This window comes from Carassius carassius, chromosome 23 (genome assembly GCF_963082965.1).
Source record: "Carassius carassius chromosome 23, fCarCar2.1, whole genome shotgun sequence".
Classification (NCBI taxonomy): Eukaryota; Metazoa; Chordata; class Actinopteri; order Cypriniformes; family Cyprinidae; genus Carassius; species Carassius carassius.
Genome location: NC_081777.1, coordinates 4,719,808 through 4,738,896, shown reverse-complemented (window position 1 = coordinate 4,738,896; position 19,089 = coordinate 4,719,808).

Genomic DNA, 19,089 nt, shown 5'->3' with positions numbered 1-19,089 from the left:
GTGACATTGCACATAATGTAGCAATTTGTACCTTGGTGGAATTTCCATTAGATTTTTATCTATGATTTTTTTCTTCAGAACTCATGGAGTAACACATTTTTCTCGCATTAAGTCAGTTGTTTTAACACCAGAGGGCTTGACTTACAGATCCGAGCTTTTAACACGTCCAATCATTTTTTCCCGCCTGCTTACAAACAGAACCAACTGTGCAGGTTAAAAGTCAGTCAGCACTACTTGGTGTTGTTAGCATGTTTTAGTAGTCATCACATGACAACAACCATGGCATTATAATACATGTCCATGTCTTTATAGTGATCCATTTCTATGATGATTTATGCAAATTTATTTTCATGTCTCTTTGCAAAATGCATCTTTGACTGCTTGACATTTCACAGCTCCAGAATAACGTCATTTAGACATGCATATTATACAGTGCAATAGTGCCTGTCCACTTTTTTTAGCGGCTTTGATTTCAAAAGTATCTTTCCAATGGAATTTTAAAAATATGTCTTTAAAAGCCATTAATCAAATGAAAATGCTATGAGTGGAATCACAATATTACAAACTTCATTTGTTTGGGCAAGTCGTGGCCTAGTGGTTAGAGAGTTTGACTTCTAACCCTAGGGTTATGGGTTCGAATCCCAGGCCACCAATAACACGACTTAGGAGCCCTTGAGCAAGGCATCGAACCCCCAACTGCTCCCCAGGTGCTGCAGCATAAATGGCTGCCCACTGCTCCGGGTGTGTGTGTTCACTGCTCTGTGTGTGTGCACTTTGGATGGGTTAAATGCAGAGCACGAATTCTGAGTATGGGTCACAATACTTTGCTAAATGTCACGTCACTTTCATTTAAAGCAAAAGATCTGAAAAAAAGACAAAGGTAAGACTGTGTACTTAAAGTTAATGATGGTGAAGCACTGCAAACAGTAAGAAATGCTAGTTATGTAATCAGATTACTTTTTTCAAGTAACTAGTAAAAATGACCTTGTGACGAGTGGGGCGGGGCCGAGAACCGTGGGAATGGAGCGAGGCCGGTGGAGTGACTGGAAATCAGCGACACCTGCGACACTCACCGGTCTCGAGTCCCACGGAGGAGATTGGAAGGATATAAAATAGGAGCCACAACAGTGAAGGACGAGAGAGGACCAGGCCTGGATTTTAGCTGTGTTTGGTTTTTGTTTGTACGCGGCAGCCCCTCACGGACAACTGCCGCACACAAACAAAAACAAACACAACTAAAACAGGGTTGCCAACTCTCACGTATCTGGCGTGACACTCACGCTTGGACTTCAGCGTGAGATTGATGCTGAAAGCATGAGTGTCACGCCAGATGCGTGAGAGTTGGCAACCCTGCTAAAATCCAGGCCTGGTCCTCTCTCGTCCTTCACAGTCGTCGCTCCTATTTTATATCCTTCCAATCTCCTCCGTGGGACTCGAGACCAGTGAGTGTCGAAAGCCTCAATTTAAATTAAAAACTAGCCACTGCATGGTAATGCATTTTGCAGTGTGGAAAGCGACACTCTAGGAGACTTCAGGAGTCTGTGTTGTTTGGCAAGCCACATTAAAATAAAGCTTTTTAACCTGCAAATAAGAAGAAGTGTCTTGGGTCATTTTTTTTCTTCCTATATTAAATTCACAAAGAAACTTTAAGGCAGCATTAGTCTTTAAAAAACAAGCTAAATAATCTGGTACTAATCCAAACAACAGCATAACAGATCCAGAAATGACAGAATATGAAGTATTACGAATGTATGAATTTAAAAGCTATGCTAAATAATCTTAAATCAGGAGAGTTTATGGTTTTCAAATGGATATTCTACTAATTAACCTAAAAATGCAGCCAGCCATGTGACAAATATTGCACACATAATGGATTATGAATCATATAGAATTTTATATATCGGAGACTCATGAATTGTTAATAGATATGTTTCTATGCAAATTGTCGTAAAGTGTTGAATGTGGCAATTTACTGTATGCAAGAATGGTTTTATGAACAATTTGCACAGAAAATCATTCTGCTTGTGGTTTTCATTATAAATAGTGTCTTTAAATTCATGAAGTTATGGCATAACAAGAAAGGAATCTCAATCATAAAATGTGTTGACACACATATGCTCACAGCCATTCTGTCAGACTTGTGCTGATCCAAATGTTGACCATGTCAGACACTTCACAACTGGACCAGAGACACAACACAGTTCTCCCACATGCAACTATCATAACGACAAGTGATCCTGTCTGTGTACTAATAGGAAAGGTAGCAGTAAAGATGACAGTGACTAAGTTGTGTACTTCTGGAGGGTCACATGCCAGTCAAGTCAGTGTTGTTAATTAAGATAAATTGCAATTCTTCTAACAGATATCTCTCTCTAGTTATTATACACCTTGGATCATTCTATCAAGTGTTAGGACACTTACACTAAAATGGAAGCAATCTGCCAAATAACCTTTTCAAAACAATAACTGGATAAATATGAGATAGATGATAATTCTGTCATCTTTTACTAACCCTCATCTTGTTCCAAATCTGTATGTGTTTCTTTGTTCTGTTAAGCACAAAAGAAGATATTTTGAAGAATGCTACCAAACAATTGACTGTAGCCATTGAAATGAATAGTATGGAATATATTATTGTCACGTACGGGAACACAGGAGATGGAAGATCCAAGTGCAGTGTGGTTTATTAAGGGTAATCCAAATCAGAGTCAAAAACAAGCCGGGGTCGTAACCAACATCAATCCAAACAGAAACAAACAAACTGGAACAAGAACAGGCACTCAAGGACTAGGAAACGTGAGGAAACTAGGTGACGGAAAGTAAGGACTCCATAAAGACAATAGGAAACAGACCGGATTATATAGGCAGGGTAATGACTATCAAGTGAAGACACCTGAGTGCAATTAACAGGAGTGCAATTACTGTGATGAAGGGACAAGGCTTTGTGGGAATTGTAGTGCCTGCGGTGACGTGCCTATGGGGAAGTGAGACCACTAGTGGACACCCATGGAAACAGAGACCAGACAGCGTGACATTACCCCCTCCTCCACGAAGAGCAGCTACCAGATGCTCCACCTGAACCCAAGACGAGTCCAAGGAACACAGAGACCAAGAGGGAGGTGGAGCGGAGGAGGACCAGGGGGAGGGACGGACGGCCAGGTAAAAATGGGGAAACAGAGACAAGAAGTGCAAAACAAAAACAGGGAGCCCAGGAGGGAGGTGCACCGGCGGAGGATCAGGGGGAGGGACGGAGGGCCAGGTCCATAGAGGGAAACAGAGAGAAAAGGGCAAAAAAAAAAACAACAACAACAAAACACAAGTCCAGGAAGGACAGAAAGTTCAGTGGCCCAGGGCCGAACCGACAGGGCAGTAATCCAGGGTGGAGCAAGGTGGAACTGGAGCCATGCGGTTGAGTCAGAAACCCACCAGGGCGGCGCAGAAGACCACCACATCCATGCGGTCGAAACAGAAGCCCACCAGGGCGGCGCAGAGGACCACCACAACCGTGCGGTCGAGACAGAAGCCCACCAGGGCGCAGAAGATCACCACAGCCGTGCGGTCGAGACAGAAGCCCACCAGGGCAGCGCAGAAGATCACCACAGCCGTGTGGTCGAGACAGGAGCCCACCAGGGCGGCGCAGAAGACCACCACATCCGTGTGGTCGAGACAGAAGCCCACCAGGGCGGCGCAGAAGACCACCACAACAGTGCAGTCGAGACAGAAGCCCACCACAGGATAAGTCGAGCGCTCAGAGAGTTTGGCTGAGACGTGGAGAGGCTCTGGTAGTTCAGCAGAGACATGGAGAGGCTTTGGTAGTTCAGCAGAGACGTGGAGAAGCTCTGGTAGTTCGGCAGAGTCTACACTGGATTCAGGAAGATCAATGGTGACTTGACTCTGCTCATAAAGATCATTGGTGACTTGACTCTGCTCATGAGGATCATTGGTGACCTGACTCTGCTCATGAAGATCAATGATGACTTGCATTTGCTCATGAAGATCAATGGTGACTTGCCTTTGCCCATGAAGATAGTCGGTGACTTGACCTTGCCCATGAAGAACACTGGTGACTTGACTTTGCCCATGAAGATCATTGGTGACTTGACACTGTCCTTGAAGATCACCAGTGACTTGTCTTGACTCCTGAGGTCTAACTGTGGTAGTGCTTAACTCATGAGTGTCAATGGTGACTTGACCTCACTCTGGAGTGTCAACGGTGACTTGACCTGACTCTGGAGTGTCAATGGTGACTTGACCTGAATCTGGAGTGTCAACGGTGACTTGACCTGACTCTGGAGTGTCAACGGTGACTTGACATGACTCTGGAGTGTCAACGGTGACTTGACCTGACTCTAGAGTGTCAACGGTGACTTGACCTGACTCTGGTGTGTCAACGGGAATCTGACTCGACTCTGGAGGGTCAACGGGAACCTGACTCGACTCTGGAGTGTCAACGGGAACCTGACTCGACTCTGGAGGGTCAACTGGGGCTGTCATCCCGTGTAGAGGCGCAGGAAAAGCGGCCATCTTGTGCCATGACTTCGGACCGGCGGCCTTCCTGGGCAGTGGCGCTGGACAAGCGGCCATCTTGGGAAGTGGCGCTGGTCAGGCGGCCACCTTGTGCTGTGGCGCTGGGCCAGCTGCCATCTTGGGCAGTGGCGCTGGACCGGTGGCCATCTTGGGCAGTGGTGCTGGGCCGGCGGCCATCTTGGGCAGTGGCGCTGGGCTGGCGGTCATATTGTGCAGTTGTGCTGGGCTGGCGGTCCTACTGTCTGTAGACCCCGGTCTAGAGTCGGCCATCCCACCGAGAGAGACAGGTGTGGCTGAGTCATCCCAACGAGAGAGACAGGTGTGGCTGAGTCATCCCACCGAGATCGATGCTGTAGGTAACTGGTGAACCCCCAAAAGTCCAGTATCTCCAGCCTCTTCATCTCCCACCCAGGTAAAGGGTCATCCAGGCAGTCGTTGAAAAGGTCCTTCAGGGCCTCATCGTTATACCCCATCCCCATTGCCATTGTCCAGAATATTTGCGCCAAGCCCCCTACCTCACTCCTCTTTTGACGGACAGTGGTTAGGTTAGAAAGTCTCCCCATCCGCTCCTCTATGGTGGCTGGGGAACGTATACGAAATCCCACACCGCTGGATCTTAGCATGATGGATTCCTTCTGTAACGTACGGGAACACAGGAGACGGAAGATCCAAGTGCAGTGTGGTTTATTAAGGGTAATCCAAATCAGAGTCAAAAACAAGCCGGGGTCGTAACCAACATCAATCCAAACAGAAACAAACAAACAAACAAACAGGAACAAGAACAGGAACTCAAGGACAAGGAAACATGAGGAAACTAGGTGACGGAAAGTAAGGTCCATAAAGACAATAGGAAACAGACCGGATTATATAGGCAGGGTAATGACTATCAAGTGAAGACACCTGAGTGCAATTAACAGGAGTGCAATTACTGTGATGAAGGGACAAGGCTTTGTGGGAATTGTAGTACCTGCGGTGAGGTGCCTATGGGGAAGTGAGACCACTAGTGGACATCCAGGGAAACAGAGACCAGACAGTGTGACAATTATAAATATTGATTGTAAATATCATGCAATTAAGTGTCTGGTATCTTGTATTCAGGTCACATTTATTTATAAGTATATAATTTCCATAATAAGTACTTTTTTCACTTTTCTTCACTTTGGTTTGAAGAAGAAGATGAAAACTTTTTGTTTATATTCACTGAGACAAACTCCATTATGGAAGGTAAACATTCCTTCAAACAGAACATTAAAATGTTCTTCTCAAATATCTCCAGAAAATGAAAGCGACAGTGGTGTGACAGTACAATATGAATGATACTCGACCTTTTCACTGAGAGAGATCTTCAAATGGCAGTCATTTGTTGAGAAAACATAAGACATTAAGAGTTGAGACTGGAAAGAAAAAATATGTTTACTATGACATCTAATCACATTTATGCATATTGCGCTTTATTCAATACACATCCACAATAAACAGGAAAATAACAGTGTTTATGATTAGTAAAATTAGTAAATGATTAAAGAAATTCAATTTTAGCTGTAAACCAGCTATACAAAAGCCAATAGTATAATTATTCTTCTCAAATTTGTTCAGTGTTGATTCAATTCAGTTCAATAAAAGTGTCAATATTGCAAAATGTATGTAATTATCCAGCTCAATTCAGTTAAATCATAAATATTATTAAATTTCCAGATCATAATGTGTGGACAGTTATGGATAGTGAAGGAAAATCATTCACAAAGTGTCAAACAGACATTTGAACTCTTTCATCATCCCAGGATTCATTTCATGAAATTGGTTTAATGACCAGGTAAGCAGGTGTGGAATCTACACAAAAAGAATTTCAAATATGACAGCTTTGATTAGAAAAATGGGGGTATTTTGTGAGTCAAGGAAATATATTGAATATGAATATGATTTTTTTTTTTATTTTTTTATGTCAAACAGCTCTCTGCCATTATTCTTACTCAACCATCTGTTTCTCCAAGAGACTGGCAGATGTGGAAAAAATAAGCTTCATGTTCAGTATGTGTTTTTTATAATCCTTCAGTTTTTGTGTTGTTCTATCCTATAAAAGTCAGCAAGATAGTAACAAATTAATTCGATTTTGTCTTTCTCAACTGGCTCAGATTGTGAGCAAACTGTTAAAAGCTTGGCATTTGCCATGTCATCAGAGATCAGTTTGGAGACGCCAAGCTCTGCCCTCTTTGCCATCTCATGCAGTGAACTCACGATGACCTATTCGCCTGGGCGTAAATTTTTTGTCTAAGGGACCTGACATTTCTCTGACATTTGATCAGCCTTTCCTGTGTCACTAGCGAACTAGTGCTCGCCCAATCACAGCAGCTCTAATAGTGACTGATCCAGCTCAATGAGTGTGCATGCATAACTGTGTGCTGCAGACCATCAACCAAAAAGCAGTGTTGGGTAAGTAACTCGAAAAATTTTATTAATTACTACTTACTAATTACATCTTTAACAGTGTAGTTAAATTACCGTACAAATTACTCTCTCCAAAATGTGATTAATTACTCATTACTAATTACTTTCTAAAACCTATATCAGCCTTGACAAGTTCTTGACAAGACAAATATATCCAAGGATAGACATGAAACATGAAAGTTCTTTTAATTCTTTCAAATAAATAATAGATACCTACATAAATTATTCTCTGTACACTATAGATTAGTGTCCAACTCTTACTATTAACAACTAACTATTAACTATGACTTTTGCCTCAATATCCAAATATAAAATAAGACATTAATATGAGTTTTAAGTAATAATAAACAGCCAAAATAGTAATATTCATGCTAATTACCAACTAATTTATCTTCCTTATTGTGAACGAGTATATTAAGACTCACTGAATTATTAAGTGATGTCAGTCGTGGTATTCTTACCTGTCAAGCACAAACAAAATCGGCTGTTTGGAAGCACGTTGAACCTCTCAGCACCCGTCCCGTCGCATTTCCTCTCTTTCCTCCTTTTTTCGAGAGATTTGACTATTCAGTTGTTTAACATTTCAAGACCTTTCAAAATCCTCAAGTTCATCCATCACGTGCATGCTCAGCTTCCATTATTCCATATTTGGAATGCTCGCGGTGAATGCGCAAATTCATTTCGCAGGCTCAAATTTGCCTAAAATGCATAATTTGCTAAATAAAAAATATGGATCTCAATGTTACTGTTATTTTACTTTTTAATAAAGGCTGTGACAGAGATGTGATATCATTCAGGAAGTTCATATCTTTGGGTAATATTCTATGAAATAATCTTTACAATAAAAGAAAATGGCGTAGAAATAATTTTCACTCAGATATTGCAAATACATTTCACAAATAATTATAAAGACATATCAAGTAAAACACACTGAACTGAACATAACATTTTGAAGGACTAAAAAGACCCTTTTCGGAGCTTAGGTGGAGGCAGAATGACACCCCTGACTGTTTCACTACCGTTAGCTATGGAGCCTTTTTTTTTCAACAATGATATATATATATATATATATATATATATATATATTCCACATACTGTAAAATATTGTTTCTCCTCTATGCCCCGCCTTTGTGAAACGCTTTGTTATTTACAAAGCTTATCAGTCTGAAAAGCGAGGTGTGCTCTGATTGGCCAGCTATCCAGTGCTCTGTGATTGGCCGAAAGCCTCAAGCGTGTGACGTACTGTAATGCGTGTCCCCCATCAGAACACCAGCAAGACAAGACAAAAACAATAAAACCCATTACAAATGAGCCATTTGTCGCATCCAGTGTGGACATAATTACAGGTTATAATGACCTACATGTTGCATTTTGCTGCGTAAACATAAAACCATGTTTAAATTTTTTGATCAGAGAAATGAAAAACAACAAGTGGCAAATCCTTTAAATATGTAAATGTACCTACAGACTGTGAAACAGAACAGCCGGCATTGTAGTCTTATCTCCCAGGATCAGGAAACAGTCCTCCATAAAATGTGCTGCTCACATCTGAATATTTGGGTTGAACTACTGGAACAGTGATGTAAATACAAACCCGATTCCAAAAAAGTTGGGACACTGTACAAATTGTGAACAAAAACAGAATACAATGATGTGGAAGTTTAAAGTGTCAATATTTTATTCAGAATACAACATAGATGACATATCAAATGTATAATTTTAAGGGAAAAATAAGTTGATTTTAAATTTCATGGCATCAACACATCTCGATAAAGTTGGGAAAAGGCCAAGTTTACCACTGTGTGGCATCCCCTCTTCTTTTTATAACAGTCTGCAAACGTCTGGGGACTGAGGAGACAAGTTGCTCAAGTTTAGGAATAGGAATGTTGTCCCATTCTTGTCTAATACAGGCTTCTAGTAGCTCAACTGTCTTAGGTCTTCTTTGTTGCATCTTTCTCTTTATGATGCGTAACATGGAAATCCCCTTATTAAGATCCCCTTAATAAGGGGAAATCCCTTACCAAAAGAAAATGGATGAGCTACCAATTTAGCAAGAATGGACGAGCCCCTAATTTCCATGTTACGCCCGTCTAGGGGTAAAACATAACATGGGAAAAAACAAGCGTGAACCAACTTCTTTCGAATTTTATTTGGGAGTCCACTTTCAGGAGCTGACAGTGCCAAAATAATAAACAAAATGTGCTAAATATTAAACCCTCTAAATTACCTATCCAAAATAAAGAAGCAAAAAAAAAAAAAATACAATTCTCTTAACCTAACTACCGAATCCAAAAACAGAGATTCAAACATTACAAAAACAAAAGGTGGCGTCTTACTCCCTACTTTCCCAAACTATTTCTAATATTACAATAAAGATTTACAAAGAAACATCAAGTTCAGAGGAATATCCAAAATCAAAATCGTACAACAGGCAAAAGGTTCAAGTAAGCCAGAGGTTCACTACGAAGCAACAAATATCCATGCAATCTCAATCTAGTATACAAACAGGGGTAAAACAACACAAGCACAGTACAAACAGCATGGTTCACAAAATGGCCACCCCCCATTAAAGGAAATGCTGTCCTCTCTTTTAAAGGAGCGAAGACCAATCAGAGGACAACAGCAATGAGTCTGCAGGAACCAATCAGCAGCAACCTGGGCAGACACACACAAACCAAAACACAAAAAAACTATAGGGTCGTAACAAAGCCATTTATTTATTTTTTAAACCATGCATTACGTAGGTGTGTACAATGTGTGTTAGAGAGTTTGCATAATAATAATTAAAAAAAACATAAATCCCCAAAATATCTTGTGATTTATGGGACAAATCCATTAAAAACTCAACAGCGTGAGAGCTCACGCAACCTGAGCTTGTCAAATGTATACTCATACAAATAATCCTCTTTTTCAGACAGCAGAACCATATGGTGATGAAACAGGCTTATGACATGATAAATAGGTGAGAGAATTTACACATGCACCAACTCCACTGCAAGTAGCAGCATGATAGTGTCCTGCCAAGACCCTCTCTGCGTGCAGCCGCATTGTAAAGATCATCACTGACAGCCAATCTCCTAAATGGACCCTGCTCCTGCAGATGCGACTCAATAAAATGCCCCCTGACCTCTGACTGATGCTGCGAAGCCAACAGAGGCTGAGAAAGCGGAAAGCTCATACAGAGAGATCTTTATCTGTGTAGATGATCTATTACCTATTTATGGTGTAAAACACCCAGAAAACATTGTACAGATGCTTCATGTATCAGAGTGATGAATTTTAATGAACTTTGTTTTTTAAAGGAATAGATCACCCATAAATGAAATGTTTATGAAAATGTACTCACCCTCAAGCCATTTGAAAAGCAGATAAGTTTGTTTCTTCATTTGGAGATATTTACCATTACATCACTTGTTCATTAATGGATCCTCTGCAGTGAATGGGTGCCGTCAGAATGAGAGTCAAAACAGCTAATAAAAACATCACAATAATCCACAAGTAATCCAAACCACTCCAGTTCATCACTTAACATCTTGTGAAGCAAAAAGCTGCATGTTTGGTAAAAACCAATCATATTTATTTTTTATTTTATTTTTTTTACTTTCATTTATGGCCTAAATATGAGTCCATGATCTGTAACCCTTCATTTAGTGAAAAAGTTCATTCTCTGTTGTTCTCTCACATCAAAATTCACTGACATATTTGTTCTGAACTGTTCTGGACTGTTTTTGCTTGCAGTGCGTATTTCTCTCCAGATTCAGACGAGACACCCTTTTTACTGCAGAAAGCAATGTTAAGGACAGTTTCTTACAAACACACAGCTTTTCACTTCACAAGATGTTAAAGGGATAGTTCACCCAAAAATGAAAATTTGATGTTTTTTCTGCTTACCCCCAGGGCATCCAAGATGTAAGTGACTTTGTTTCTTCAGTAGAAGGAACACAAAATGAGATTTTTAACTGAAACCGTTGCAGTCTGTCAGTCCTATAATGTCAGTGTTGGGTTAAGTTGCTTACAAAAAGTAATTAGTTACTATAACTAATTACATAATCAATATTGTTTTTAAATTACTTTACTAATTACTCTGTCTGAAAAGTAACTTAGTTACTCAATAAGTAACTTAATTATTCAAATCACTGATTAGCCTACATCTTAAAATCCCTATAAACCTTAATAGAAATTAAAATCCTTATTACTTTCAATTTGACTCAAACATAGAATAGTTTAGACTTTTAGTTTTAAAACAACTGTAATACTTAAACTTTTTATTAAAAAAAATGTTTGTAACGCAAGTACTTTAGTCACGTAATGTAACTTTACTGTAAACCAAGCAGCTTTCTTTTGGTTAGCATGGAAAAACGCGTTGAAATTTGATTTCAAATCGACACACTTTCACACGAAATTCCCAAGAGTAAAGAGACCTTTACAAATGAATGAATTAAGCACACAAAATTACGTGAAGCAGTGGTAAATGTGACCGCACTTTTAAACTCTGTATTTCACTCTGTTTCTGTCACAAAAAAAAACATTTGGTGCTAGCAATGCTCTTTATTTATTATGTGTAAAGTAGTGGTAGATGATTCAAAAGTTTGCTGAAATTATTAGCAATATGTTAGAAGTGCTTTGGAGCCACTGGTGCAGACCAGGTAGCTTACAATCAAAATTTGCTAACATTATATAAAATACTGTAAGTGATGTCTAACATTATGTTTATTACACAGGAAATGAACCAATCAGAAGATGGACCATTTTCTTTTGTCACCATTCAGGTAAGCACTGCAGTAAAACTTTAACACTAAATCATTAATTCATACCAAATCAAGCATTCTCTAGTTTGTATTTTATCATTATTTTGATCTTTTATTAGGCAGAAGACTCTACCATTGCAGTCCCACATGACCAGGAAGGTAGTTAATATCAGCGCACAGGTGGGTTAACTTCTGTAGGAAGGAGAAAGATCACCACAGAGTGATTTCTTGCATGTGTCTCAAACAGCTACCCCTTCACTGCGGACAAGCTAAAGGCTAAATCCTCAATTGGAGTATTTCTCTCTATGGATCTCATCATTTTTGGACATAATTTAGGATAAGTATTAAAATTAATCTGGTATAATTTAGTTTACAGTACAGCTGAAATATTTTTGAATATGTCACAAGCTGTTACTTACAAATAAATATTTTTAGAGTTCCACAAAAAATGTGGATTTTTTCTTCTCTGTCTCTGTTTCAATAAAGTGTTGAAACCCGTAATTTCCACTGAAGCACTGAGTGCATTTGAGTTTGTGGACACGCATACAGACCAGGGAACATTCTGATGTTGTCAGTCATTTTCTGAGTCCAGTCTTCAAAGAAGTTCATTTCTTCCCATAGGAGGACAAAAACATTGTGTTGGCTTTTAAAAGGCTATTTTGATAATGACTTTTACTTCTATTCTGTGGAAAAGATGGAGGAGTACAGACATTAATAATAAGAAATGTTTTAGAGCATCAAAGCGACGCCAGTGTACATCAATCCAGCAAAGTTTGGAAAAAAGTGAAATGATTATGAAGGTGGGGTTATGTTACCCAATGAGATGAATAGAACTGATTTGTCCTGTGTTGAACATTTCCTTTTCGACTGGTTAAAACTGTACATATATTCTGCAGTTCTATGAATGTAATTGTTGATATTTCATCATAATAAATATTTTGACAATAAGCTAAACAACCAGTGATTTTTCCATCAACATTTTGTTTAGAATTTTATGTATATTTTTTAACATAATTTATGTAGTAAAGGACAGCACACAATGTTTTAAATTATACACACATTTAGACATCTTTGTGCAAATCCTTTCCGACACATTGACTGTGGTAAAATCATCAACACAATGAATGAGTAAAAATGTACACAAAAAACATTGTCCTAGAACTTAATGTGTTAAAATGTAACACTTCTGTGTATTTGTATTGTAAGTGTATTTCTTTGTGTTTTGAACATGCATAAAAAGATCTCTGAAAATAAGGGAGTGCTGCAAAATAGTGGAACAATCAGAGTTATAAAATTAAGTGTTTAAATATTTACTTTGAATAAGTGGCCAGTCTGTTGAGTTAATGGAGGCGCGGTGAGAATATGTTGTTTTTATAATCACTCTCGAATCCCCACTGCAGCATCAAAGGGGATCATTTTTTAGAAGAAAAACAACTAATTGCTCTTGTGCCTTCAATCTGAGATTAATTATATTTTTTTCTGTTATTAAGAAAGTTAGATATTAATATGAAAAGTCAATGTCAAAAAGTAAACTAAAACTCAGCATAAAAAATAACAAAATATTAATGCAGTGGTATGTGATTTGGTGTCGTAGTCTAGTTATTTTTCATCTGCCGACGCTGCTGGGGTGTTTATTTGAAGAACTTATTTTGCATTCTCATTTTTCATTCGTCACAAATGCGCTCACACTCTCCAGAGTCAGGATAGGAACAAGAAGAAGTTTGAAAGAAAAATAAATAGAAATGAAATATAGGGTAGTGCATACTGTACAGTGTACACTGTATATTGCCACCCATTTTTAGAAATAGTATATATATATATGTGATGCATGTTTACATCAGAGAATCACAGCCATTTATCATCTCAGAAACTTTTTATTTTTTATTTTTTTTATTTAATAATTATTCTTGTTTTTTATTTATTAAATAATTATTGAAGGAGATGTTTAAAATTCTGACTTATATTACTTATTGGCTTTGAAAGGTCAAACTGAACACATTGCATTGTGGGATACTGTATTTCAGGCAGTGTGCTCAGATATTGGTCTTTCACCTATTTTACTATCTACTGAAAACTGTAAATCTCAGAAAAATAAATTGTAGAAAAGTATTAATTTTCTACCACACTGTAATGCATTAAAACTTCCTAATCATTGGGAAGAAGGAGGCGGGAACCGGCGGACAATTGAAATGAAACTTTAATAACAAAATAAACACAAAACAGCGCACCAGCCCCTCACGGACGACTGATGCGCACAAAATAAAACCAAAACCTAAAATAACGCCCAGGCCTGGTCCTCTCTCGTCCTTCACTGTCGTCGCTCCAGTTTTATATCCTTCCATCTCCTATGTGGGACTCGAGACCGGTGGTGGGTCGCAGGTGTCGCTGATTTCCCAATCACTCCACCGGCCTCACTCGTGTTCCCACATCCCTCGGCCCCGCCCCACTCGTCACACACGTCTCAACATCAAACCATGATTTGAGGCAGCAAAACATTTGACAGGCTTGTTGACTGGAAAATTTCTTCTGTCTTCCAAAATGTTTCAATCAATGACATAACATGACCATTAAAGTTCCCCTTAGTAGGCTACTATACAGTATATTTTGGAAAGAGTTGGAAAGACTTGAAAGTCATGATTTTCCTATTTTCGTCCTCTTGTATTGTTACGTTAAAAGTTAAAAATGGTGTCATGTAAATTCCCCCAGTTTGTAGTTCTGTTTAGTTCCTATTCATGTTTCCATTTGTTATCCCCGGATCGTTTTAACCTGTGTCATCACCAGTGTTGGGAGAAACACATTACAAGTAACGCGAGTTACGTAATCAGATTACTTTTTTCAAGTAACTAGTAAAGTAACGTATTACTTTTTAATTTACAAGAAAATATCTGAGTTACTTTTTCAAAAAAGTAACACCAGTTACTCTGTTTTCCCATTTATTAACTGAAAAGTTTCCTGTCCCCATATTGGGAGAAATCTGAAGTACAGAGGCATTGTGTGCACTGTGTGAACATGATGTAGCTCTAGAGTGAATGTGAATGAGCAATAATTCATCACTCAAAAAAATAAATAAAATATTTAATATTCATCAAAATGAATTAAAAAAGTGAAATGCAAACTCAGAATATGACACAACCCTCAATTAAATATGTAAAAATATTTCAAATTCCATTTTATAAAATTATGTCTTTGCACCATACTTATAAGCAAAAATGACTTTAGATAAACTTACAATTGTTCTTCATTGTTTTTCGTTTTTATTGCTGAAGAGTGTTGAAGCTTCTTCTCCTGTGTTCTACTGTACAAACACAAATTTACTTTTCCTTCAGCCTGAGGTTTATTCATTACACTTTTTGGTGTGAAAGAACTTTTACATTTTGATATAAATAGAAATTCGGTAACACTTTAGTATAGGGTCCAATTCCACTGATAACTAGTTGCTTATTAGCATGTCTATTATTAACATATTGGCTGTTTATTAGTGCTTATAAAGTACATATAATGCATGACATCCATAATCCTACCCAATTCCCTAAACTTAACAACTACCTTATAAACTATAAGTAAGCATCAAATAAGGAGTTAATTGAGGCAAAAGTTATAGTTAATGGTTAGTTAATAGTGTGAATTGGACCCTAAAATAAAGTATGACCAGAACTTCTTATATTAAAAACATTCAAGCCCTGCTCATATTTATATGTGAAAGTAATGTAAAAGTAACATAACTCATTACTTTCCATAAAAAGTAACTAAGTAACGTAATTAGTTACATTTTAGGGAGTAACGCAATATTGTAATGCATTACTTTTAAAAGTAACCGGTCATTACCCTTATTAGTCACTTTGTATGTAAACCTTGTTTTTTCTGGCAGTCTTGTACTTGCTGGGCTCCGTTTAGGATTCATTGTAGTTCCTTGTTTTCCGAAATACTTCTTTCAGTTTCATATCGGAGCCACCTTCCTAGTGTTACGTGCGATGGTTTATCTAATATATTTAATGGAACATTTGTCTCTAATGCTTATAAAATGTCATCAGGAACACCAAAGTGTACTGGATTTCATATTTGAAGAAAAACATGTATTTTTTTTTTTTGTTTTTACATTTATTTCATGATTTAAGCACCGAATCTGGTCCATCTCAGAGTTCTGAGAGACTGTCTGCTGTCTTCTCATCTCCTCCTCCTTTCTGCTGTCTCTGCATGCTTGAAAACACTGCAGCCTTTCTGTCACCCCACTGTTCCTGACCACTAGTCCGAAAACTCTCTTTACAGTTCATTTCAGAAATGAATATTTGTGATTGATGAGAGATGACAGTGGATTTATAATTTCCAAAACAAGTGCTACCAAGAGGACAGATTCTTTATGTGACAAAATTGAACCGTAAAGAATTTGACAGAATGTACTGTATCTCTCTAGGCTTGCACCCTGAAGGAAAATCTTTTTTATTATTATTATTATTTCTGCTCCTAAAATATATTTAATTAAAACATGCATATACTGTATTTATAAAATTATAAAACAATTTGATTAATATATATATATATATATATACACACACACACACACACACAGGTAGAGTTGTTTTTGGTTTTAAATAAAACAATTTATAATATACTTTACACATTTACAAATTTTGTAAAAAAAAAAAAAAAAAAGTGAAAAGAATGAATATTGTAGGGGTGTTATGAGTCTGGTTCTCCCCTCTGTCTCTCCTTTCATTTTCCTCCCTCTGCTGGTCATTACCTCACTCTTTCCCTTTCCCTCTTCAGCTGTTTCTCATTTGTAGCCTTTTCACTGATCCGTTCCACCTGTTCCCTCTCTAACTCGCTTGCTATTTAATGTCCTCTGTTTTCTTGCCAGTTGTCGGAGTATGATGCTGGTGGCTTTCTACAAATCCTGCTGTATCAGTCTTGTCTTGTCACAGTCTTGTCTACAGTCAGGTTCAGGTCAGCTACACCTTATCACTGCCTATTAACCTCTCTTCTACTGTGTCCAGCCCTCCCGCTGTCGAGGATCTACCTGAGCAGCGCTCAGAGCATAGCGGCCGCCCAATACGTGGGGACGAGAGGTAAAGGCTCCGCTAGCCGGTCTCCCTGTTAACCTGCTGCATTCCAGCCGTTCACTAAATCAAGAGAGAGAGATAAACTAGACTAACACTTGACAAACTACACTATAACAAAAACAGGATCACACTACTACATAGACAAGACTTTCAATAGACTTACTCACAGACAGATCTCACACAGGTTGACACGCAATGTAGACAGTATTTGACAATATTAGACAATGATTGACAATATTAAACAATGAACCGACAAAGGGACAGAGAAACACACGAGGTTATAAAGGGAGGCTACAAATGAACACAACAGGTGGAACAGGTAAATCAATGATGACAAAACTAGGGTAACAAGGGGGTCGGGGCCAGGAAACGAGACAACACAAGCACATGGCCCAAAGACGAGGCCATGTGCTTGTACACAAAACACGGGCCTGTCATGATCCTGCCACAAGACTAGAGAAAAATCAGGACATGAAGGCAGAACCATGACAGAACCCCTCCCTTAAGGAGCGGCTTCCAGACGCTCCTCAAGGGAACATCAAACACGGGACACGACCGACTGGGACAAAGACACAACCCAACAGGACATGACAAATAACACTAAAGGCAAACATGAAAAAACAATCACAGGGTTAGGGTGCAAAATCAAAAACAATAAACAAGGCAGAGGAGGTGGGGGAAGTACAAAGTTCTTAGAGGGCAGACCAGGGTGGATGGGAGGACTGAGGACTGGGACTCCGGGGGAACTTGGCTGGAGACACATGAGGGGATGACTTGGGGGAAACAGTAGGCAGCTTGACAGGGGAGACAGGAGGCGACACAACAGGAGACAAGACAGGGGGTACTGCGGGTGACTTTGGAGCAGAAGCAAGTATAGAGCTCCCCATCTCTGAATCGGGAAGATCATCGTCTGCAGCAGACTGGGGTACGGCGCTCTCGGCAGCTGACTGGGGTATGGCGCTCACGGCAGCTGACTGGGGTACGGTGCTCACGGCAGCTGACTGGGGTACGGTGCTCACGGCAGCTGACTGGGGTACGGTGCTCACGGCAGCTGACTGGGGTATGGCGCTCACGGCAGCTGACTGAGGTACGGCGTTCACGGCAGCTGACTGAGGTATGGCGCTCACGGCAGCTGACTGGGGTACGGCGCTCACGGCAGCTGACTGGGGTTCGGCGCTCACGGCAGCTGACTGGGGTTCGGCGCTCACGGCAGCTGACTGGGGTTCGGCGCTCACGGCAGCTGACTGGGGTTCGGCGCTCATGGCAGCTGACTGGGGTTCGGCGCTCACGGCAGCTGACTGGGGTATGGCGCTCACGGCAGCTGACTGGGGTTCGGCGCTCACGGCGCTCGTAGAATCTGTGGACTCGGTACAAGACATGACAGACTTGCCAGGGGCTTCGAGAATCTGGACAAGACGCTTTAGGTACTCAGCCAAAGTGTCAGTAGCGACGAGGACAGGCATCTATTGATGTGCTGATACAGCCTGTAAGACAGCTTCAGCAGCTGAATCGGCCGCGACTCTCTCTGCGGTACTCACAATAGCGGGCTCTGGGACAGCACCTGGGACAGCGCTTACAGTAGCGGGCTCTGGGACAGCACCTGGGAGAGCGCTTGCAGTAGCAGGCTCTGGGACAGCGCTTAGGACAGCGCTTGCAGTAGCAGGGTCTGGGACTGGCAGAGATGAAGGGCGAGAGGCTCCCTTTCTCCTCCTCTTCCTCTTAGGTCGCGGTGTGGAAGACAGAGCCGGACATGTGGCCGGTTGGTGAAGCTCAGCGGGATCTGTGACTTGCGTTGGACGGGCAGTCTCAGACAGTGCTGACTCAGCCGAGGATGACTCCGACGAAGAATCCCACGAAATCCGTCTCCCTCGTTTGCCACGGAGACTTTCGGGGACGACTGAAGCCTCAGGGGTGGAAGTGGAGCCAGCTTGATTCCCCTGGGTAACCACAGCCAGGACATGACCCTCCGGGATCACTGACAGCTTGGGTGAAGGTGGGGACATCGAGGGGGAAACCTGCGACTCCTCCTGGGAGAAACTCTCCCATAGCCGGGCATAATTCTGCAGGATCCACTCACCCTCGGACGAATATGGGAGGGTGACCCCCTTCCTGTCAGTAGGGGATGACAACCAGCAGTGCCTAAGAGGCTCCGCTTGTCGCTGACGATTGGAGAGCATCCTGTCTGCTGAGTTCTTGCGTGGTCGGTTCATTCTGTTATGCGGGTGGGTGGAGGATGAACCCAAATGCAGACAGTAGTCACTGCAACAGTTTATTATTCAAAACAGGAAAACAAAACCCACGAGGGGGCAAAA